The following is a 14,790-nucleotide window of genomic DNA, read 5'->3' on the forward strand; positions in this document are numbered from 1 at the left end:
TTCAATTCAATTCAATTCAATTTATTGATTCACCAAACCTGTTGGCATACAATCACGTTAAACAATATGAAATATATGATAATACACTAAGTACAAACAGTTCATATACATATTTGAATATATATATATACTGGATGAAGAAACCATAGGCTCTGTCAATCTTTCTGGAAAGAAAATCACCTCTCTTCTATATGCGGATGATCTTGTACTGCTTTCAGAAAACCAGAATGGACTACAAAACAAACTAAACTTACTCGAAAAATATTGCAATAATTGGTGCTTAGAAATTAATACCAATAAGACAAAAGTAGTCATTTTTAATAAAAGCGGGCACCTAATCAAAAAAAATTTGTGTTCGGTAACACATCATCTTCCCACAAAATTGTGGGGAGCGAAGAGGACCGAAAACGCTTGGCTTGCGAAGATGGTAACATATGTATTGAATGTACTTGTAACAAATATAAATATCTAGGAGTAATATTATCCTCCTGTGGTTCACTCAAGGAAGCAAAATCTGATCTATACAATAAAGCTCTTAAGGCCTCATTTAAATTTTATAAAGACATCAAATCTATAGACCCACCAATTAAAACATTCTTACATCTTTTTGACCATCTTCATACATAAAGCAGTCAAATAAAAAATGTAACTCATCTTCAACGGTAGTTTTACAAAACTGACAAAAACGACATTCTTTTAGGATGCTTGGTTTTGAATGTCTACCGTTTCGATTTCTAAAGGGTGAGCATATATCCTTAGCTTGGTTAATTTAAATAGAGCGTACTACTTTTGCAATTGAAAATTTCAAAGTCTTGTACATTCATATAGTTCTTCCTAATTTTACTGTAAGAGTAATTTTTCACGTGTTTTGAAGTTGCATGCTAACATTATCAATATAGCAATTCTTCAAGTATAACAATGTAAAATGTGTTTGCATCAATATTTCATACAAAACCAAGAAGAGGTTATATAGCAAATGTAAAATCGGTAAACAGGCTGCACGCCATCGTCGGTTACCCACGGGTGCTTCTATTCGATTCTCTCCATCATCAGCAGTTGGTGTTATAATATTCAAAAATAATCTTATGACTAAACAATGCAGAGAAAACACTAAAACAACCAAATATTTGATTCACACAATCAAAAACTCCTCAGCTTACACAATATTTTTTTTCTTATTATTATTTTTTTTTATTATTATTATTTTGGTAGATCTAATTGTTTTTTTTTTTTTTTTTTTTTTTTAGAAAGACCTATTGGGATCAAATGAACGAATGTCGCAAACTTTGACAAAGTGAAAAGAAAAATCATGACATTTCGTAATTATACCAATTTAATTAATTAAAGTACGCGATCATCCATCGTTACTCGCGAGTCTAAAAATTTTCGAGATGATAATATTTGATATCATGGGACAACAGATACCAGTCCCCGGAGTAGGGGGTCTTCGATGTTTCCGAACCCAGTGTTATATATATGAACGCTCTGTGTCGATCGAACATATGCGTATAAATATATTATGAATAAAGATTTCGTAGGTGGATCTGATAACAAGAGATGGCACCATCACCATTCTATCACAGTGGTGGTAGTTAGTCACTAGAACTCTACCTGCCAAATATCAGTCACATGCAGGTTAGGAATCTTCGATGTTTGTAGTACTGTCCATATTTTCTCTTTCACGAGTATAATTTTTTAACATTCTTAGTTTGGTTGTAATATATACAAATATAAAATTGAGAGATAGGGATTTCTAAATGTATATGGTGTTCAAAAATTGAAATATTTTATCCCTCTCTATAGCTCTAGTCTATACAATTAATTCTCCCTACTTGTTTTTTTACTTAGGCCCTAACTGAAAAGTCATTGAAACTACATTCCATTCGATAAATTGTAATTAATTTTACTCATAGAAACATATATTTAGTTTTAACCATTTCTTTTTAATTTATTTGTAGCAAGTGTCGTTAAGCTACTTCTCGTGCCTATTTTTTTTTTTTAAAGTAAATTAATCCTGTATGATAGCCTTGATTTTAGCGTTTTGAATGTCGAGGCCATGCACAGACAAAGAAAATTCCCTTGTGATATTTGACTCGCAAGGGGGAAGGGGGGTGGGGGGTCGTTGTTGTTTATTCAAGATACAGCGAACGGCTTCTCTAAAGGAATCAATTAATGTCCTCTGTAATGAAAAGAACGTGTCATTGGACTAACCTTGACACGAAAAACAAGAACTGTGGAATTCGCTTTTCGTTTTGTCAACGGGGTGTATAATTAGGTCTTTCCACCTTTCTGTGGAAAGACCTATTGATATTCTTCTGTTTATTAGGTCTTTCCATCTTTCTGTGGAAAGACCTATTGATATTCTTCTGTTTATTATTATCATTATTATTATTATTATTATTATTTTTCCTCCCCGTGATTTTGAGTTTCAAGATTTATCGAAAAGATTTATAGTCCATAAGAATGTACTCCTTAAAAGATTTTGGCAGTTCACCCTGCGTATATGAACTTTGACCCCTCAAGGAGTTATTGCCCCTTTTGCAATAAAAGCTTGTTATCGCTACTCCTCCGAAACCGTACACCGTAAAGATACCAAACCTTCACCAATGTCTTCGACTAGTCAAGGAGACTCTTCAATCTATTCATTGCGAAAAGATTCTTCGACCCCTTTTATGAGTTATTGCCCCTGAAAGTTTTTGATTTTTACAAACAATTGATAAAATTTAAAACCATTTCTCCTAGAGACATGGGACTAACTGCATTAGAATCTTCATCCTTTGACCTTTTGATTTATATCAAGGTCAAAGGTCAAGGTCATTCAAAATATGAGAAATTTAGCTCTTTTTATATCTCTTTTGTCTTTCAACATATACTACATATCATTGCATTTTTATTTTGTCCTTTTAAATCTATTTTAAAGATTTAATTCCTGTACCTTAAGACTGACCCTTTTAAAAGTTATTGCCCCTTAGAGTATTAACCTTGTTATCGCTACTCCTCCGAAACCGTACACCGTAAAGATACCAAACCTTCACCAATGTCTTCGACTAGTCAAGGAGACTCTTCAATCTATTCATTGCGAAATGATTCTTCGACCCCTTTTATGAGTTATTGCCCCTGAAAGTTTTTGATTTTTACAAATAATTGAAAAAAATTAAAATCATTTATCCTAGAGACATGGGACCAACTGCATTAGAAGCTTCATCCTTTGACCTTTTAATTTATGTCAAGGTCAAAGGTCAAGGTCATTCAAAATATGAGAAATTTAGCTCTTTTTATATCTCTTTTGTCTTTCAACATATACTACATATCATTGCATCTTTAGTATGTCGTTTTAAATCTATTTTAAAAATTTAATTCCTGTACCCTAAGATTGAGATCTTTAAAAGTTATTGCCCTTTACAGTATTAACCTTGTTATCGCTACTCCTCTGAAACCATAGACCGTAGAGACACCAAACCTTCACCAATGTCTTCAACTATTCAAGGAGACTCTTCAATCTATTCATTGCGAAAATATTCTTCGACCCCTTTTATGAGTTATTGCCCCTGAAAGTTTTTGATTTTTACAAATAATTAAAAAAAAATTAAAACCATTTATCCTAGAGACATGGGACCAACTGCATTAGAATCTCCATTCTTTGACTTTTTAATTTATGTCAAGGTCAAAGGTCAAGGTCATTCAAAATATGAGAAATTTAGCACTTTTTAGATCTCTTTTGTCTTTCAACATATACTACATATCATTGCATCTTTATTTTGTCCTTTTAAATCTATTTTAAAGATTTAATTCCTGTACCTTAAGACTGACCCTTTTAAAAGTTATTGCCCCTTAGAGTATTAACCTTGTTATCGCTACTCCTCCGAAACCGTACACCATAAAGATACCAAACCTTCACCAATGTCTTCGACTAGTCAAGGAGACTCTTCAATCTATTCATTGCAAAATGATTCTTCGACCCCTTTTATGAGTTATTGCCCCTGAAATTTTTTAATTTTTACAAATAATTGAAAAAAATTAAAATCATTTATCCTAGAGACATGGGACCAACTGCATTAGAAGCTTCATCCTTTGACCTTTTAATTTATGTCAAGGTCAAAGGTCAAGGTCATTCAAAATATGAGAAATTTAGCTCGTTTTATATCTCTTTTGTCTTTCAACATATACTACATATCATTGCATCTTTAGTATGTCGTTTTAAATCTATTTTAAAGATTTAATTCCTGTACCCTAAGATTGACCCTTTTAAAAGTTATTACCCTTTACAGTATTAACCTTGTTATCGCTACTCCTCTGAAACCATAGACCGTAGAGACACCAAACCTTCACCAATGTCTTCAACTATTCAAGGAGACTCTTCAATCTATTCATTGCGAAAATATTCTTCGACCCCTTTTATGAGTTATTGCCCCTGAAAGTTTTTCATTTTTAGAAATAATTGAAAACAATTAAAACCATTTATCCTAGAGACATGGGACCAACTGCATTAGAATCTTCATCCTTTGACCTTTTAATTTATGTCAAGGTCAAAGGTCAAGGTCATTCAAAATATGAGAAATTTAGCTCTTTTTATATCTCTTTTGTCTTTCAACATATACTACATATCATTGCATCTTTAGTATGTCGTTTTAAATCTATTTTAAAGATTTAATTCCTGTACCCTAAGATTGACCCTTTTAAAAGTTATTACCCTTTACAGTATTAACCTTGTTATCGCTACTCCTCTGAAACCATAGACCGTAGAGACACCAAACCTTCACCAATGTCTTCAACTATTCAAGGAGACTCTTCAATCTATTCATTGCGAAAATATTCTTCGACCCCTTTTATGAGTTATTGCCCCTGAAAGTTTTTCATTTTTAGAAATAATTGAAAACAATTAAAACCATTTATCCTAGAGACATGGGACCAACTGCATTAGAATCTTCATCCTTTGACCTTTTAATTTATGTCAAGGTCAAAGGTCAAGGTCATTCAAAATATGAGAAATTTAGCTCTTTTTATATCTCTTTTGTCTTTCAACATATACTACATATCATTGCATCTTTAGTATGTCCTTTTAAATCTATTTTAAAGATTTAATTCCTGTACCCTAAGATTGACCCCTTTAAAAGTTATTGCCCTTTACAGTATTAACCTTGTTATCGCTACTCCTCTGAAACCATAGACCGTAGACACACCAAACCTTCACCAATGTCTTCAACTATTCAAGGAGACTCTTCAGTCTAGTCATTGTGAAAATATTCTTCGACCACTTTTATGAGTTATTGCCCCTGAAAGTTTTTGATTTTTACAAATAATTGAAAAAAATTAAAACCATTTATCCTAGAGACATGGGACCAACTGCATTAGAATCTTCCTCCTTTGACCTTTTAATTTATGTCAAGGTCAAAGGTCAAGGTCATTCAAAATATGAGAAATTTAGCTCTTTTGATATCTCTTTTGTCTTTCAACATATACTACATATCATTGCATCTTTAGTATGTCCTTTTAAATCTATTTTAAAGATTTAATTCCTGTACCCTAAGATTGACCCCTTTAAAAGTTATTGCCCTTTACAGTATTAACCTTGTTATCGCTACTCCTCTGAAACCATAGACCGTAGAGACACCAAACCTTCACCAATGTCTTCAACTATTCAAGGAGACTCTTCAATCTATTCATTGCGAAAATATTCTTCGACCCCTTTTATGAGTTATTGCCCCTGAAAGTTTTTCATTTTTACAAATAATTAAAAAAAATTAAAACCATTTATCCTAGAGACATGGGACCAACTGCATTAGAATCTCAATTTTTTGACCTTTTAATTTATGTCAAGGTCAAAGGTCAAGGTCATTCAAAATGTGAGAAATTTAGCTCTTTTTAGATCTCTTTTGTCTTTCAACATATACTACATATAATTGAATCTTTAGTATGTCCTTTTAAATCCATTTTAAAGATTTGATACCTGTACCCTAAGACTGACCCCTTTAAAAGTTATTGCCCCTTACATTATTAACCTTGTTATCGCTACCCCTTTGAAACCATAGACCATAGAGACACCAAACTTTCACCAATGTCTTCAGTTTCTCAAAGCACAACTTCAACATATTCAGTGTGAAATGATCCGCTGACCCCTTATATGAGTTATTGCCCTTTTATGTGTTTGTGCCAATCGTTAACTTTTAAACGGATAATCATAGAAACATGGGACTAACTGCAATGTGATCATTGACCTTTGACCCTGAATATTAGGTAAAGGTCAAAGGTCAAAGTTACTTCAAATATTGAGAATTTAGCTCTTTTTATATCTCTTTTGTCTTTCAACATACATCATTTTTCATTGCATCATTAGTATGTTCTTTTAAAACCAATTAAAACATCTTTCTTGGCCCTTAAGCCGGGCTCCTTTAAAAATGATTGCCCATCTTACAAATAAAGCTTGTTATCACTAGTCCTTCGAAACCGTTAACCCTGGAGATACCAAACCTTAATCATTAATGTTTTGTACTGATTTAGTAGACTCTTCAATCTATTCAGTGCGAAAAGATTCACCAACCCCTTTAAATAGTTATGGCCCCTGAAAGTTTTCCAAGTTTACATTGACTTGAAAGTTTTTTGGCCTCATTTGACCTACTGAAGAATGGATCAAGATTGAAGGTCAAGAAACAAATCCAGAAAAGGTGGAAAGACCTCTAATTGTTCACGAACAATTAGGATTACTAGTTATTATTATTATTATTATTATTATTATTTTTCCTCCCCGTGATTTTGAGTTTCAAGATTTATCGAAAAGATTTATAGTCCATAAGAATGTACTCCTTAAAAGATTTTGGCAGTTCACCCTGCGTATATGAACTTTGACCCCTCAAGGAGTTATTGCCCCTTTTGCAATAAAAGCTTGTTATCGCTACTCCTCCGAAACCGTACACCGTAAAGATACCAAACCTTCACCAATGTCTTCAACTAGTCAAGGAGACTCTTCAATCTATTCATTGCGAAATGATTCTTCGACCCCTTTTATGAATTATTGCCCCTGAAAGTTTTTGATTTTTACAAATAATTGAAATTTTTTAAAACCATTTATCCTAGAGATATGGGACTAACTGCATTAGAATCTTCATCCTTTGACCTTTTGATTTATATCAAGGTCAAAGGTCAAGGTCATTCAAAATATGAGAAATTTAGCTCTTTTTATATCTCTTTTGTCTTTCAACATATACTACATATCATTGCATCTTTAGTATGTCCTTTTAAATCTATTTTAAAGATTTAATTCCTGTACCTTAAGACTGACCCCTTTAAAAGTTATTGCCCCTTAGAGTATTAACCTTGTTATCGCTACTCCTCCGAAACCGTACACCGTAAAGATACCAAACCTTCACCAATGTCTTCGACTAGTCAAGGAGACTCTTCAATCTATTCATTGCGAAATGATTCTTCGACCCCTTTTATGAGTTATTGCCCCTGAAAGTTTTTGATTTTTACAAATAATTGAAAAAATTTAAAACCATTTATCCTAGAGACATGGGACCAACTGCATTAGAATCTTCATCCTTTGACCTTTTGATTTATATCAAGGTCAAAGGTCAAGGTCATTCAAAATATGAGAAATTTAGCTCTTTTTATATCTCTTTTGTCTTTCAACATATACTACATATCATTGCATCTTTAGTATGTCCTTTTAAATATATTTTAAAGATTTAATTCCTGTACCCTAAGATTGACCCCTTTAAAAGTTATTGCCCTTTACAGTATTAACCTTGTTATCGCTACTCCTCTGAAACCATAGACTGTAGAGGCACCAAACCTTCACCAATGTCTTCAACTATTCAAGGAGACTCTTCAATCTATTCATTGCAAAAAGATTCTTCTCCCCTTTTATGAGTTATTGCCCCTGAAAGTTTTTAATTTTTACAAATAATTGAAAAAAATTAAAACCATTTATCCTAGAGACATGGGACCAACTGCATTAGAATCTTCATCATTTGACCTTTTAATTTATTTCAAGGTCAAAGGTCAAGGTCATTCAAAATATGAGAAATTTAGCTCTTTTTATATCTCTTTTGTCTTTCAACATATACTACATATAATTGAATATTTAGTATGTCCTTTTAAATCCATTTTAAAGATTTGATACCTGTACCCTAAGACTGAACCCTTTAAAAGTTATTGCCCCTTACATTATTAACCTTGTTATCGCTACCCCTTTGAAATCATAGACCATAGAGACACCAAACTTTCACCAATGTCTTCGGTTTCTCAAAGCACAACTTCAACATATTCAGTGTGAAAGGATCCGCTGACCCCTTATATGAGTTATTGCCCTTTTATGTGTTTGTGCTAATCGTTAACTTTTAAACGGATAATCATAGAAACATGGGACCAACTGCAATGTGATCATTGACCTTTGACCCTGAATATTAGGTAAAGGTCAAAGGTCAAAGTTACTTCAAATATTGAGAATTTAGCTCTTTTTATATCTCTTTTGTCTTTCAACATACATCATTTTTCATTGCATCATTAGTATGTTCTTTTAAAACCAATTAAAACATCTTTCTTGGCCCTTAAGCCGGGCTCCTTTAAAAATTATTGCCCATCTTACAAATAAAGCTTGTTATTACTAGTCCTTCGAAACCGTTAATCCTGGAGATACCAAACCTTAATCATTAATGTTTTGTACTGATTTAGTAGACTCTTCAATTTATTCAGTGCGAAAAGATTCACCAACCCCTTTAAATAGTTATGGCCCCTGAAAGTTTTCCAAGTTTACATTGACTTGAAAGTTTTTTGGCCTCATTTGACCTACTGAAGAATGGATCAAGATTGAAGGTCAAGAAACAAATCCAGAAAAGGTGGAAAGACCTCTAATTGTTCGAGAACAATTAGGATTACTAGTAATACATGTAATGTTGTCGCTTCAGTATAAAATGTCAGATCTCAACGCGTCTAGTGAATTTATGAGAAGAATTCATCCCTAGATATAAAAGATTTATTCACTAAAATGGAATTTCCAAACTCCTGGCACATGTTCCGAGTTTAACAGGTCCAGTCCAAATATTATTTCTACCTACGTCGCTACTTATAGCTACGTAGGTATTTAAACCTACTCCAGGTAGCTATCTTTACCTACTTTTTCCTTTACTTGCATTTCGTGGCCAAACGCAGAAACGGCGCAATATGGTGTGTACCAAATTTCTTGATTCACTTACACTGACGATGAATACCACAAAAATATTGGAAAAAATTATTACTTTCTAACCTTTCAAATTTGCATCAATAACAGCACCCAGTTCCATTTCCTAGGAGCTTGGGATCAAAGCCACGTGAAGTGTAAAATGTCTTACAAATCTGTATTAATTTTAAAGTTTACCTTCATGCATTTTTACATTAAAGGTTTTTGGGGCGAATATTCATGCATTTCCTCTGCATTCTCCACCCTCGTAAAGTATTCAAATTTTGCCGTGCACATGCACAACACGATACATAAAACGACTGACCTGTTTAAAAGATGCGCCTTAATTATGATTTATTCATATTTTCAAAAACAGGTAAAAGTAGCTACTTTAAGTAGGTTTAAATACCTAGGTAGCTATTAATAGCTACGAAGGTAGAAATAGTCTTTGGACTGGACCTGTTTAATGTAACACAAATCGGAAATTATATTTTACCATATGTCATGTTTGCGGAGCCTTTGATATATTGTAGTTTCTCGCTGTCCAAACGAATACTATAAAGAGGACGAACCTGATTAATAACACGGAAACAGAATTTTTCAACAAACTGTAGTATAGTACATGCAACAAGAGACCCATGGGCCACATCGCTCACCCGAACCCCTCGTGTGGTCCTGCAGTGACCCCAACCTAGCCCTGTCACAACATAACCAGGACACCAATTCTCGAGGTTGAAAATCATGGTATGAAATGTAACAATCTGTTTACAAAATATTCAGGCCCTGCTTAAACAGTTCAGGAGATACTGCCTACGCTAATTTTTCTTAACAGGGGGTCAAGGTTTACAAAACTGTAAAAAAGAAAAGTTGGTTGGTTTTGGTCCCTTCGAGATTTGTTAACTCGTATTAACAGGTGAATTACCACAACCTTAGACCCACATGTACGCAAGGCTGAAGCGTAGCGACCAAGGCTGAAGCAGTGGGTTTTTTTAACGTGCCAACACCTGCCGCGACACGGGACCCACTTTTTAAAGTCATATCCGAAAGCCACGTGATTCTCATTTCTAATTGCCGAGTGTTTGGCGAAGGACCAAACACTACCTATGTTTACATCTTAGGTTCGACGTGGCGATGGAAGGTCTTGTCACAAGCACAGGCAATTATATTACTTGGGATCGAATAAATTTGAACCCAAGCGATATGACTGCTTGTAGTCATAAAGGAATGCATACATCATGTATGAAAGATATCAGTTATGAGCAGGGTTATAGTTTCAATTTCGAATTAGTTTGGGTTAAACTCCAAGGTCATAATGACAAACACCATGGCACCAAATGAAATTTCTTGCCATGCGGAATCTATATTTAAAATATGAAAACCCTACTTCTTACAGTTGCCTAGGTTAGGTTTTCTTAAACTAGATTAAATTTCACGGTCAAGTTGTCATGATAAGGCAATGTACTACATATCTAACAAGCATTCTGAGAGTATTGCATGGCAATACATAGTCCCCTACCGGTTGCAAAAATTACGGTACCACAACAATATTCAGAGTTCATTATGTAGGCTATGGTAAAAGGCACAGGCACCTGAAGTATGGATATTACTACCCCCCCCCCTTTTTTCATAATTTTTTTTTTGGTGGCAATAATTTCTCTGAAATGTATGAATTCCCAGTCTATCTCATCCCTCTTTCGATTCATGTAATCGTTTCACGCTTTTTGTAAGCTTTAAAGATTGGCCTTCTACCGGTATAATAAAATATTATACCGGTAGAAGGCCAATCTTTAAAGCTTACAAAAAGCGTGAAACGATTTAATACATGAATCGAAAGAGGGATGAGATAGACTGGGAATTCATACATTTCAGAGAAATTATTGCCACCAAAAAAAAAAATTATGAAAAAAGGGGGGGGGGGGGGTAGTAATATCCATACTTCAGGTGCCTGTGGTAAAAGGGAAAACTGGGGAACCAGGATAGGAATGGTTGGAAATCAACTACTATTCGAGTAGAGACTAGACCAAGAAAAAAGACAAATTTATAATTAAGTTTAGGTCTTTAACCAAGTCAATAAACTGTGACATGTAGATGATCATGAATAATTTAGCTCTATTGTTGTATTACTATGCTAGAAGTTTTAATGAGTGTAGTATTCTTATCTGCAGAGATAAGAAACTTGGATGTAAACTTACAATTCATGCTATTTTTCTAAGTCCAAGGGCCATAACTTAATGGAAAATTAATGGACCGAGATAAAATTTGAACTTGATCTTAACTTGTTATGGCAAAGCAATGTACCAAATATCGGATGAATATCTGCAAGCACAACCAAAAAGAGTCTGGAAAACTGATAATTCATGTTATTTTTCTAAGTCAAAGGGCCATAACTAAGTGAAAAATCAACGGACCTAGACGAAATTCGAACTTGATCTGTAACTTATGGCAAAGCAATGTACCAAATATCAAATAAATATCTGCAAGAACACCGAAAAAAAGTGGGGGAAACTGGACTGACAGATGGACAGACGGAGCGCAAACTTAAAGTCCCCTTCGACTTTGTCGGTAGGGGACTAATAAATATCTGTAAGCATGACAAAAAAACAGTTCGGGACCCCCCCCCCCCCCCCCCCCCTCAATATAGTTTAAAGTTTTTGAATTTCTACTTTCATTCCATCATTAAATTTTTCTCTTCATTCAATCCTTTTTGGAATTGGAATATACAAATTGCCAATGCTGTTCAAATCATTATATGTGGTCATGATGGAATTCTGAGATATTGATTGCCAATATTATGGAAATTCAAACAGTAAACATTATAGAAAAATTTCTAATTTTATAGAATCATTCAAACTCTCTCCTCACTCATATGTTTGGTATCAAAGAAGCTAACCACCCATGTTACCAAAGCAATTAGATGTGCGTATAAATATGTATCAAATAAAAGGAATTAATTTTTTTTTTTCAAGGAATCTTTTAAATATTCTCTACTACATGTATATCATGTTCACAATCAGACATTCTGATTGCCAATGTTATGAAACTGATTAAATGTGGGTTAAAGGATATTCAGTTTAAAACTTCGTCAAATTTCAATTTCATCTAATTTTAATTTTTTTTCTTTTCAGTCATATGAATCAGATACCGCATCTAAATACCAAATATCAGAATCCAAGGTGAAATAGTAAAGAAATATATGGCAAGGATAAGATTTTCCTAGTAATTTGACCTTGCGACCACTATATAGTCATGATGGTAAATGACACATTTTTTTATATGGAAATGCATCTATATGCCATACATCAGAATCCTGGGGAAAATAGTAAGAAAGATTAGGTGAAATTATTTCAGCGAGAAGAAGTAGAATATAAGGAGATATTGAATGAACATCCAGACTAAAACAAAATGTCTCCCTTCAGGACGAAAAAAAAAAACATACAAAAAAAGAAAATCAAATACTTTTTTTTAATTTGTTACTGACACGAAGATCATCAAACAGTTAAATGTGTCATAAAATTCAAATGAAAAAGTTTTATTAAAAAAAATAAATGCCCTAACACACAGTGATAAGCTTCCACCGTACACCGCTTACAACAACAAATGTTAGTAAGGTCTCGTAAACCTATTTCATCTATCATATACAGCATGGAAAGTCAGTGAAAATGATTTGGATATTAAATTCAACATATCTTTTGCAAGATCATAATTTTCTATAAATAAATTACAATGAATTATATGATTAAAATAAAAAAAGAAATGTAGAAAAAAGCATTCTATTTTTACACATATCAATAGATGAATCAGTTATGAACAATTAAATGTTATGTAGCATCACAGAGAACATCAAAATTGTAAATAACATAAAATGTTATTAAACAAGAAAAAACAAATATAGTTTTGTCTTGCACAAATACCCTCAGTAAATGATACAAACAGATTTGTTTCAGCCATGAAATAAAGTTTCAGTCATCATCCCAAAAGTTGAATTCTGATTTCACATTTAATAATATATACTGACACATTGATGACAAATGCAAATTCTCTCCATCTGTAACTGGTTCACATACACTGGTACTCTGTCCTCAGTCCGGCTGATGTTTTGACTGTTTCTGCTGAAGAGATCAATTCAAAAATTACACAAAAGAAGTATTTCAACAGATTTTATAATTTCAGTTGTATGTTAGACATGTTTAATAGTTGTGCAAACCACCCACATAAACTACAGTGGGGCCTTGATAACCCAGATCCTATTAATCCAGACACTTCACCATCCGCACAATTTCTTTGGGGAAACCGAGTTTTTACAGATTATTTTGCATCATTAATCTGGAGTTCTGAATCTAGATGGTAATTTTCTTTACTTCTAAATATCAAATATTGTATCATTAATGCAGAGGTAATTGTTTTAGAAGGCCAGTCTCAAACAATTTCAGCAATGTGTAAATTGTAAAGATAAGCCACATTGCCTGCTTAAAATGATATGCCTGTGTCGAGTCAAAACTTTCCTAATCTGTGATGATGTGTTGGTTAAACAAGACTTTGTATTGCCAATTTTTGCACATCATATCTGCAATGCACATAGTGTTCAACTGTAAACAAACCTGCAGCATGAAAGGTGAAGATAACGAATAGTGATCAATCTCACAACTCCTATAAGCAATACAAAATAGAGAGTTGGGCAAACACGGACCCCTGGATATACTAGAGGTGGGATCAGGTGCCCAGGAGGAGTAAGCATCCCCTGTCGACCAGTCACACCCGCTGTGAGCCCTATATCTAGATCAGGTAAACGGAGTTATCCGTATTCAAAATTAGTGTGCCAAGAACGGCCTAACAATTGGTATGAAAGAAGTCGGACAGCATTTGACCCAATGATAGGTTGTGTTGGCAAACTAGATTGTAATAATGACCATAGAATACTATTTAATTGTCTTGATCTATAGGTTATCAATAGATTGACCATAATGCTGTATGAATATATTTCGTTAAATTGCTACACCTATCAGATGTATTTGACCGCAAGTTAATATTGGCTTATTCAAATCGAAAGAGTAAGAATTATTCTAGAAAAGTTGCAAATTTTCCCCCCATACAATTGAATAAAGTAAAAGATATTTAGGAAATTTCAACATGAATAAAATGTCATGTACATACAGTGTATATGACTCATTCTCATTACGATGTCGTAGAGCTTTGTTGTTTTAGGATTTAAAAAAAAAAATTCTCACGGTAATTCGTATTTGTACATGTAGATACCCGTACTTTAGATGTCGCTTGGAATTCTGTTTCATTATTAGTGGATAAAAATAAAGTGTGTGTGGAGAACGAAGAGGTAGTAGTGCAAATAACAAGCTTGAATGTTTTTGTCCCCCAGATATTGGCTTGGATAATTATAGAATGAAAGGTGAAGATAACAAACAGTGATCAATCCCATAACTCCTATAAGGAATACAAAATTAAGAGTTGGGCAAACACGGTCCTGGACGTACTAGAGGTGGGATCAGGTGCCTAAGAGGAGTAAGCATCCCCTGTTGACTGGTCACACCCACTGTCAGCCCTACATCTTGATCAGGTAAACGGAGTATTCTGTCGTCAAAATCAGTATGAAATATAAGCATTTATTTATTTCTTTGAGTTAT

General features: G+C 33.6%; 1 protein-coding gene across 3 annotated transcripts in view; it reads right to left on the minus strand.

Moving 5' to 3' along the window:
• Positions 1-12,597: 12,597 nt before the first annotated feature.
• Positions 12,598-14,790, minus strand: part of LOC125682944 (uncharacterized) — a 52,273-nt gene continuing 50,080 nt past the window's right edge. For 2 of the 3 annotated variants that reach the window (XM_048923580.2, XM_048923578.2), the window contains exon 29: positions 12,598-13,263. The gene's annotated coding sequence lies outside the window, so the exon portion shown is untranslated. The remainder of the gene's footprint in view (positions 13,264-14,790) is intronic. The other variant, XM_048923579.2, reaches the window with a different exon arrangement.

The sequence above is a fragment of the Ostrea edulis genome, chromosome 6, assembly GCF_947568905.1.
Source record: "Ostrea edulis chromosome 6, xbOstEdul1.1, whole genome shotgun sequence".
NCBI lineage: Eukaryota > Metazoa > Mollusca > Bivalvia > Ostreida > Ostreidae > Ostrea > Ostrea edulis.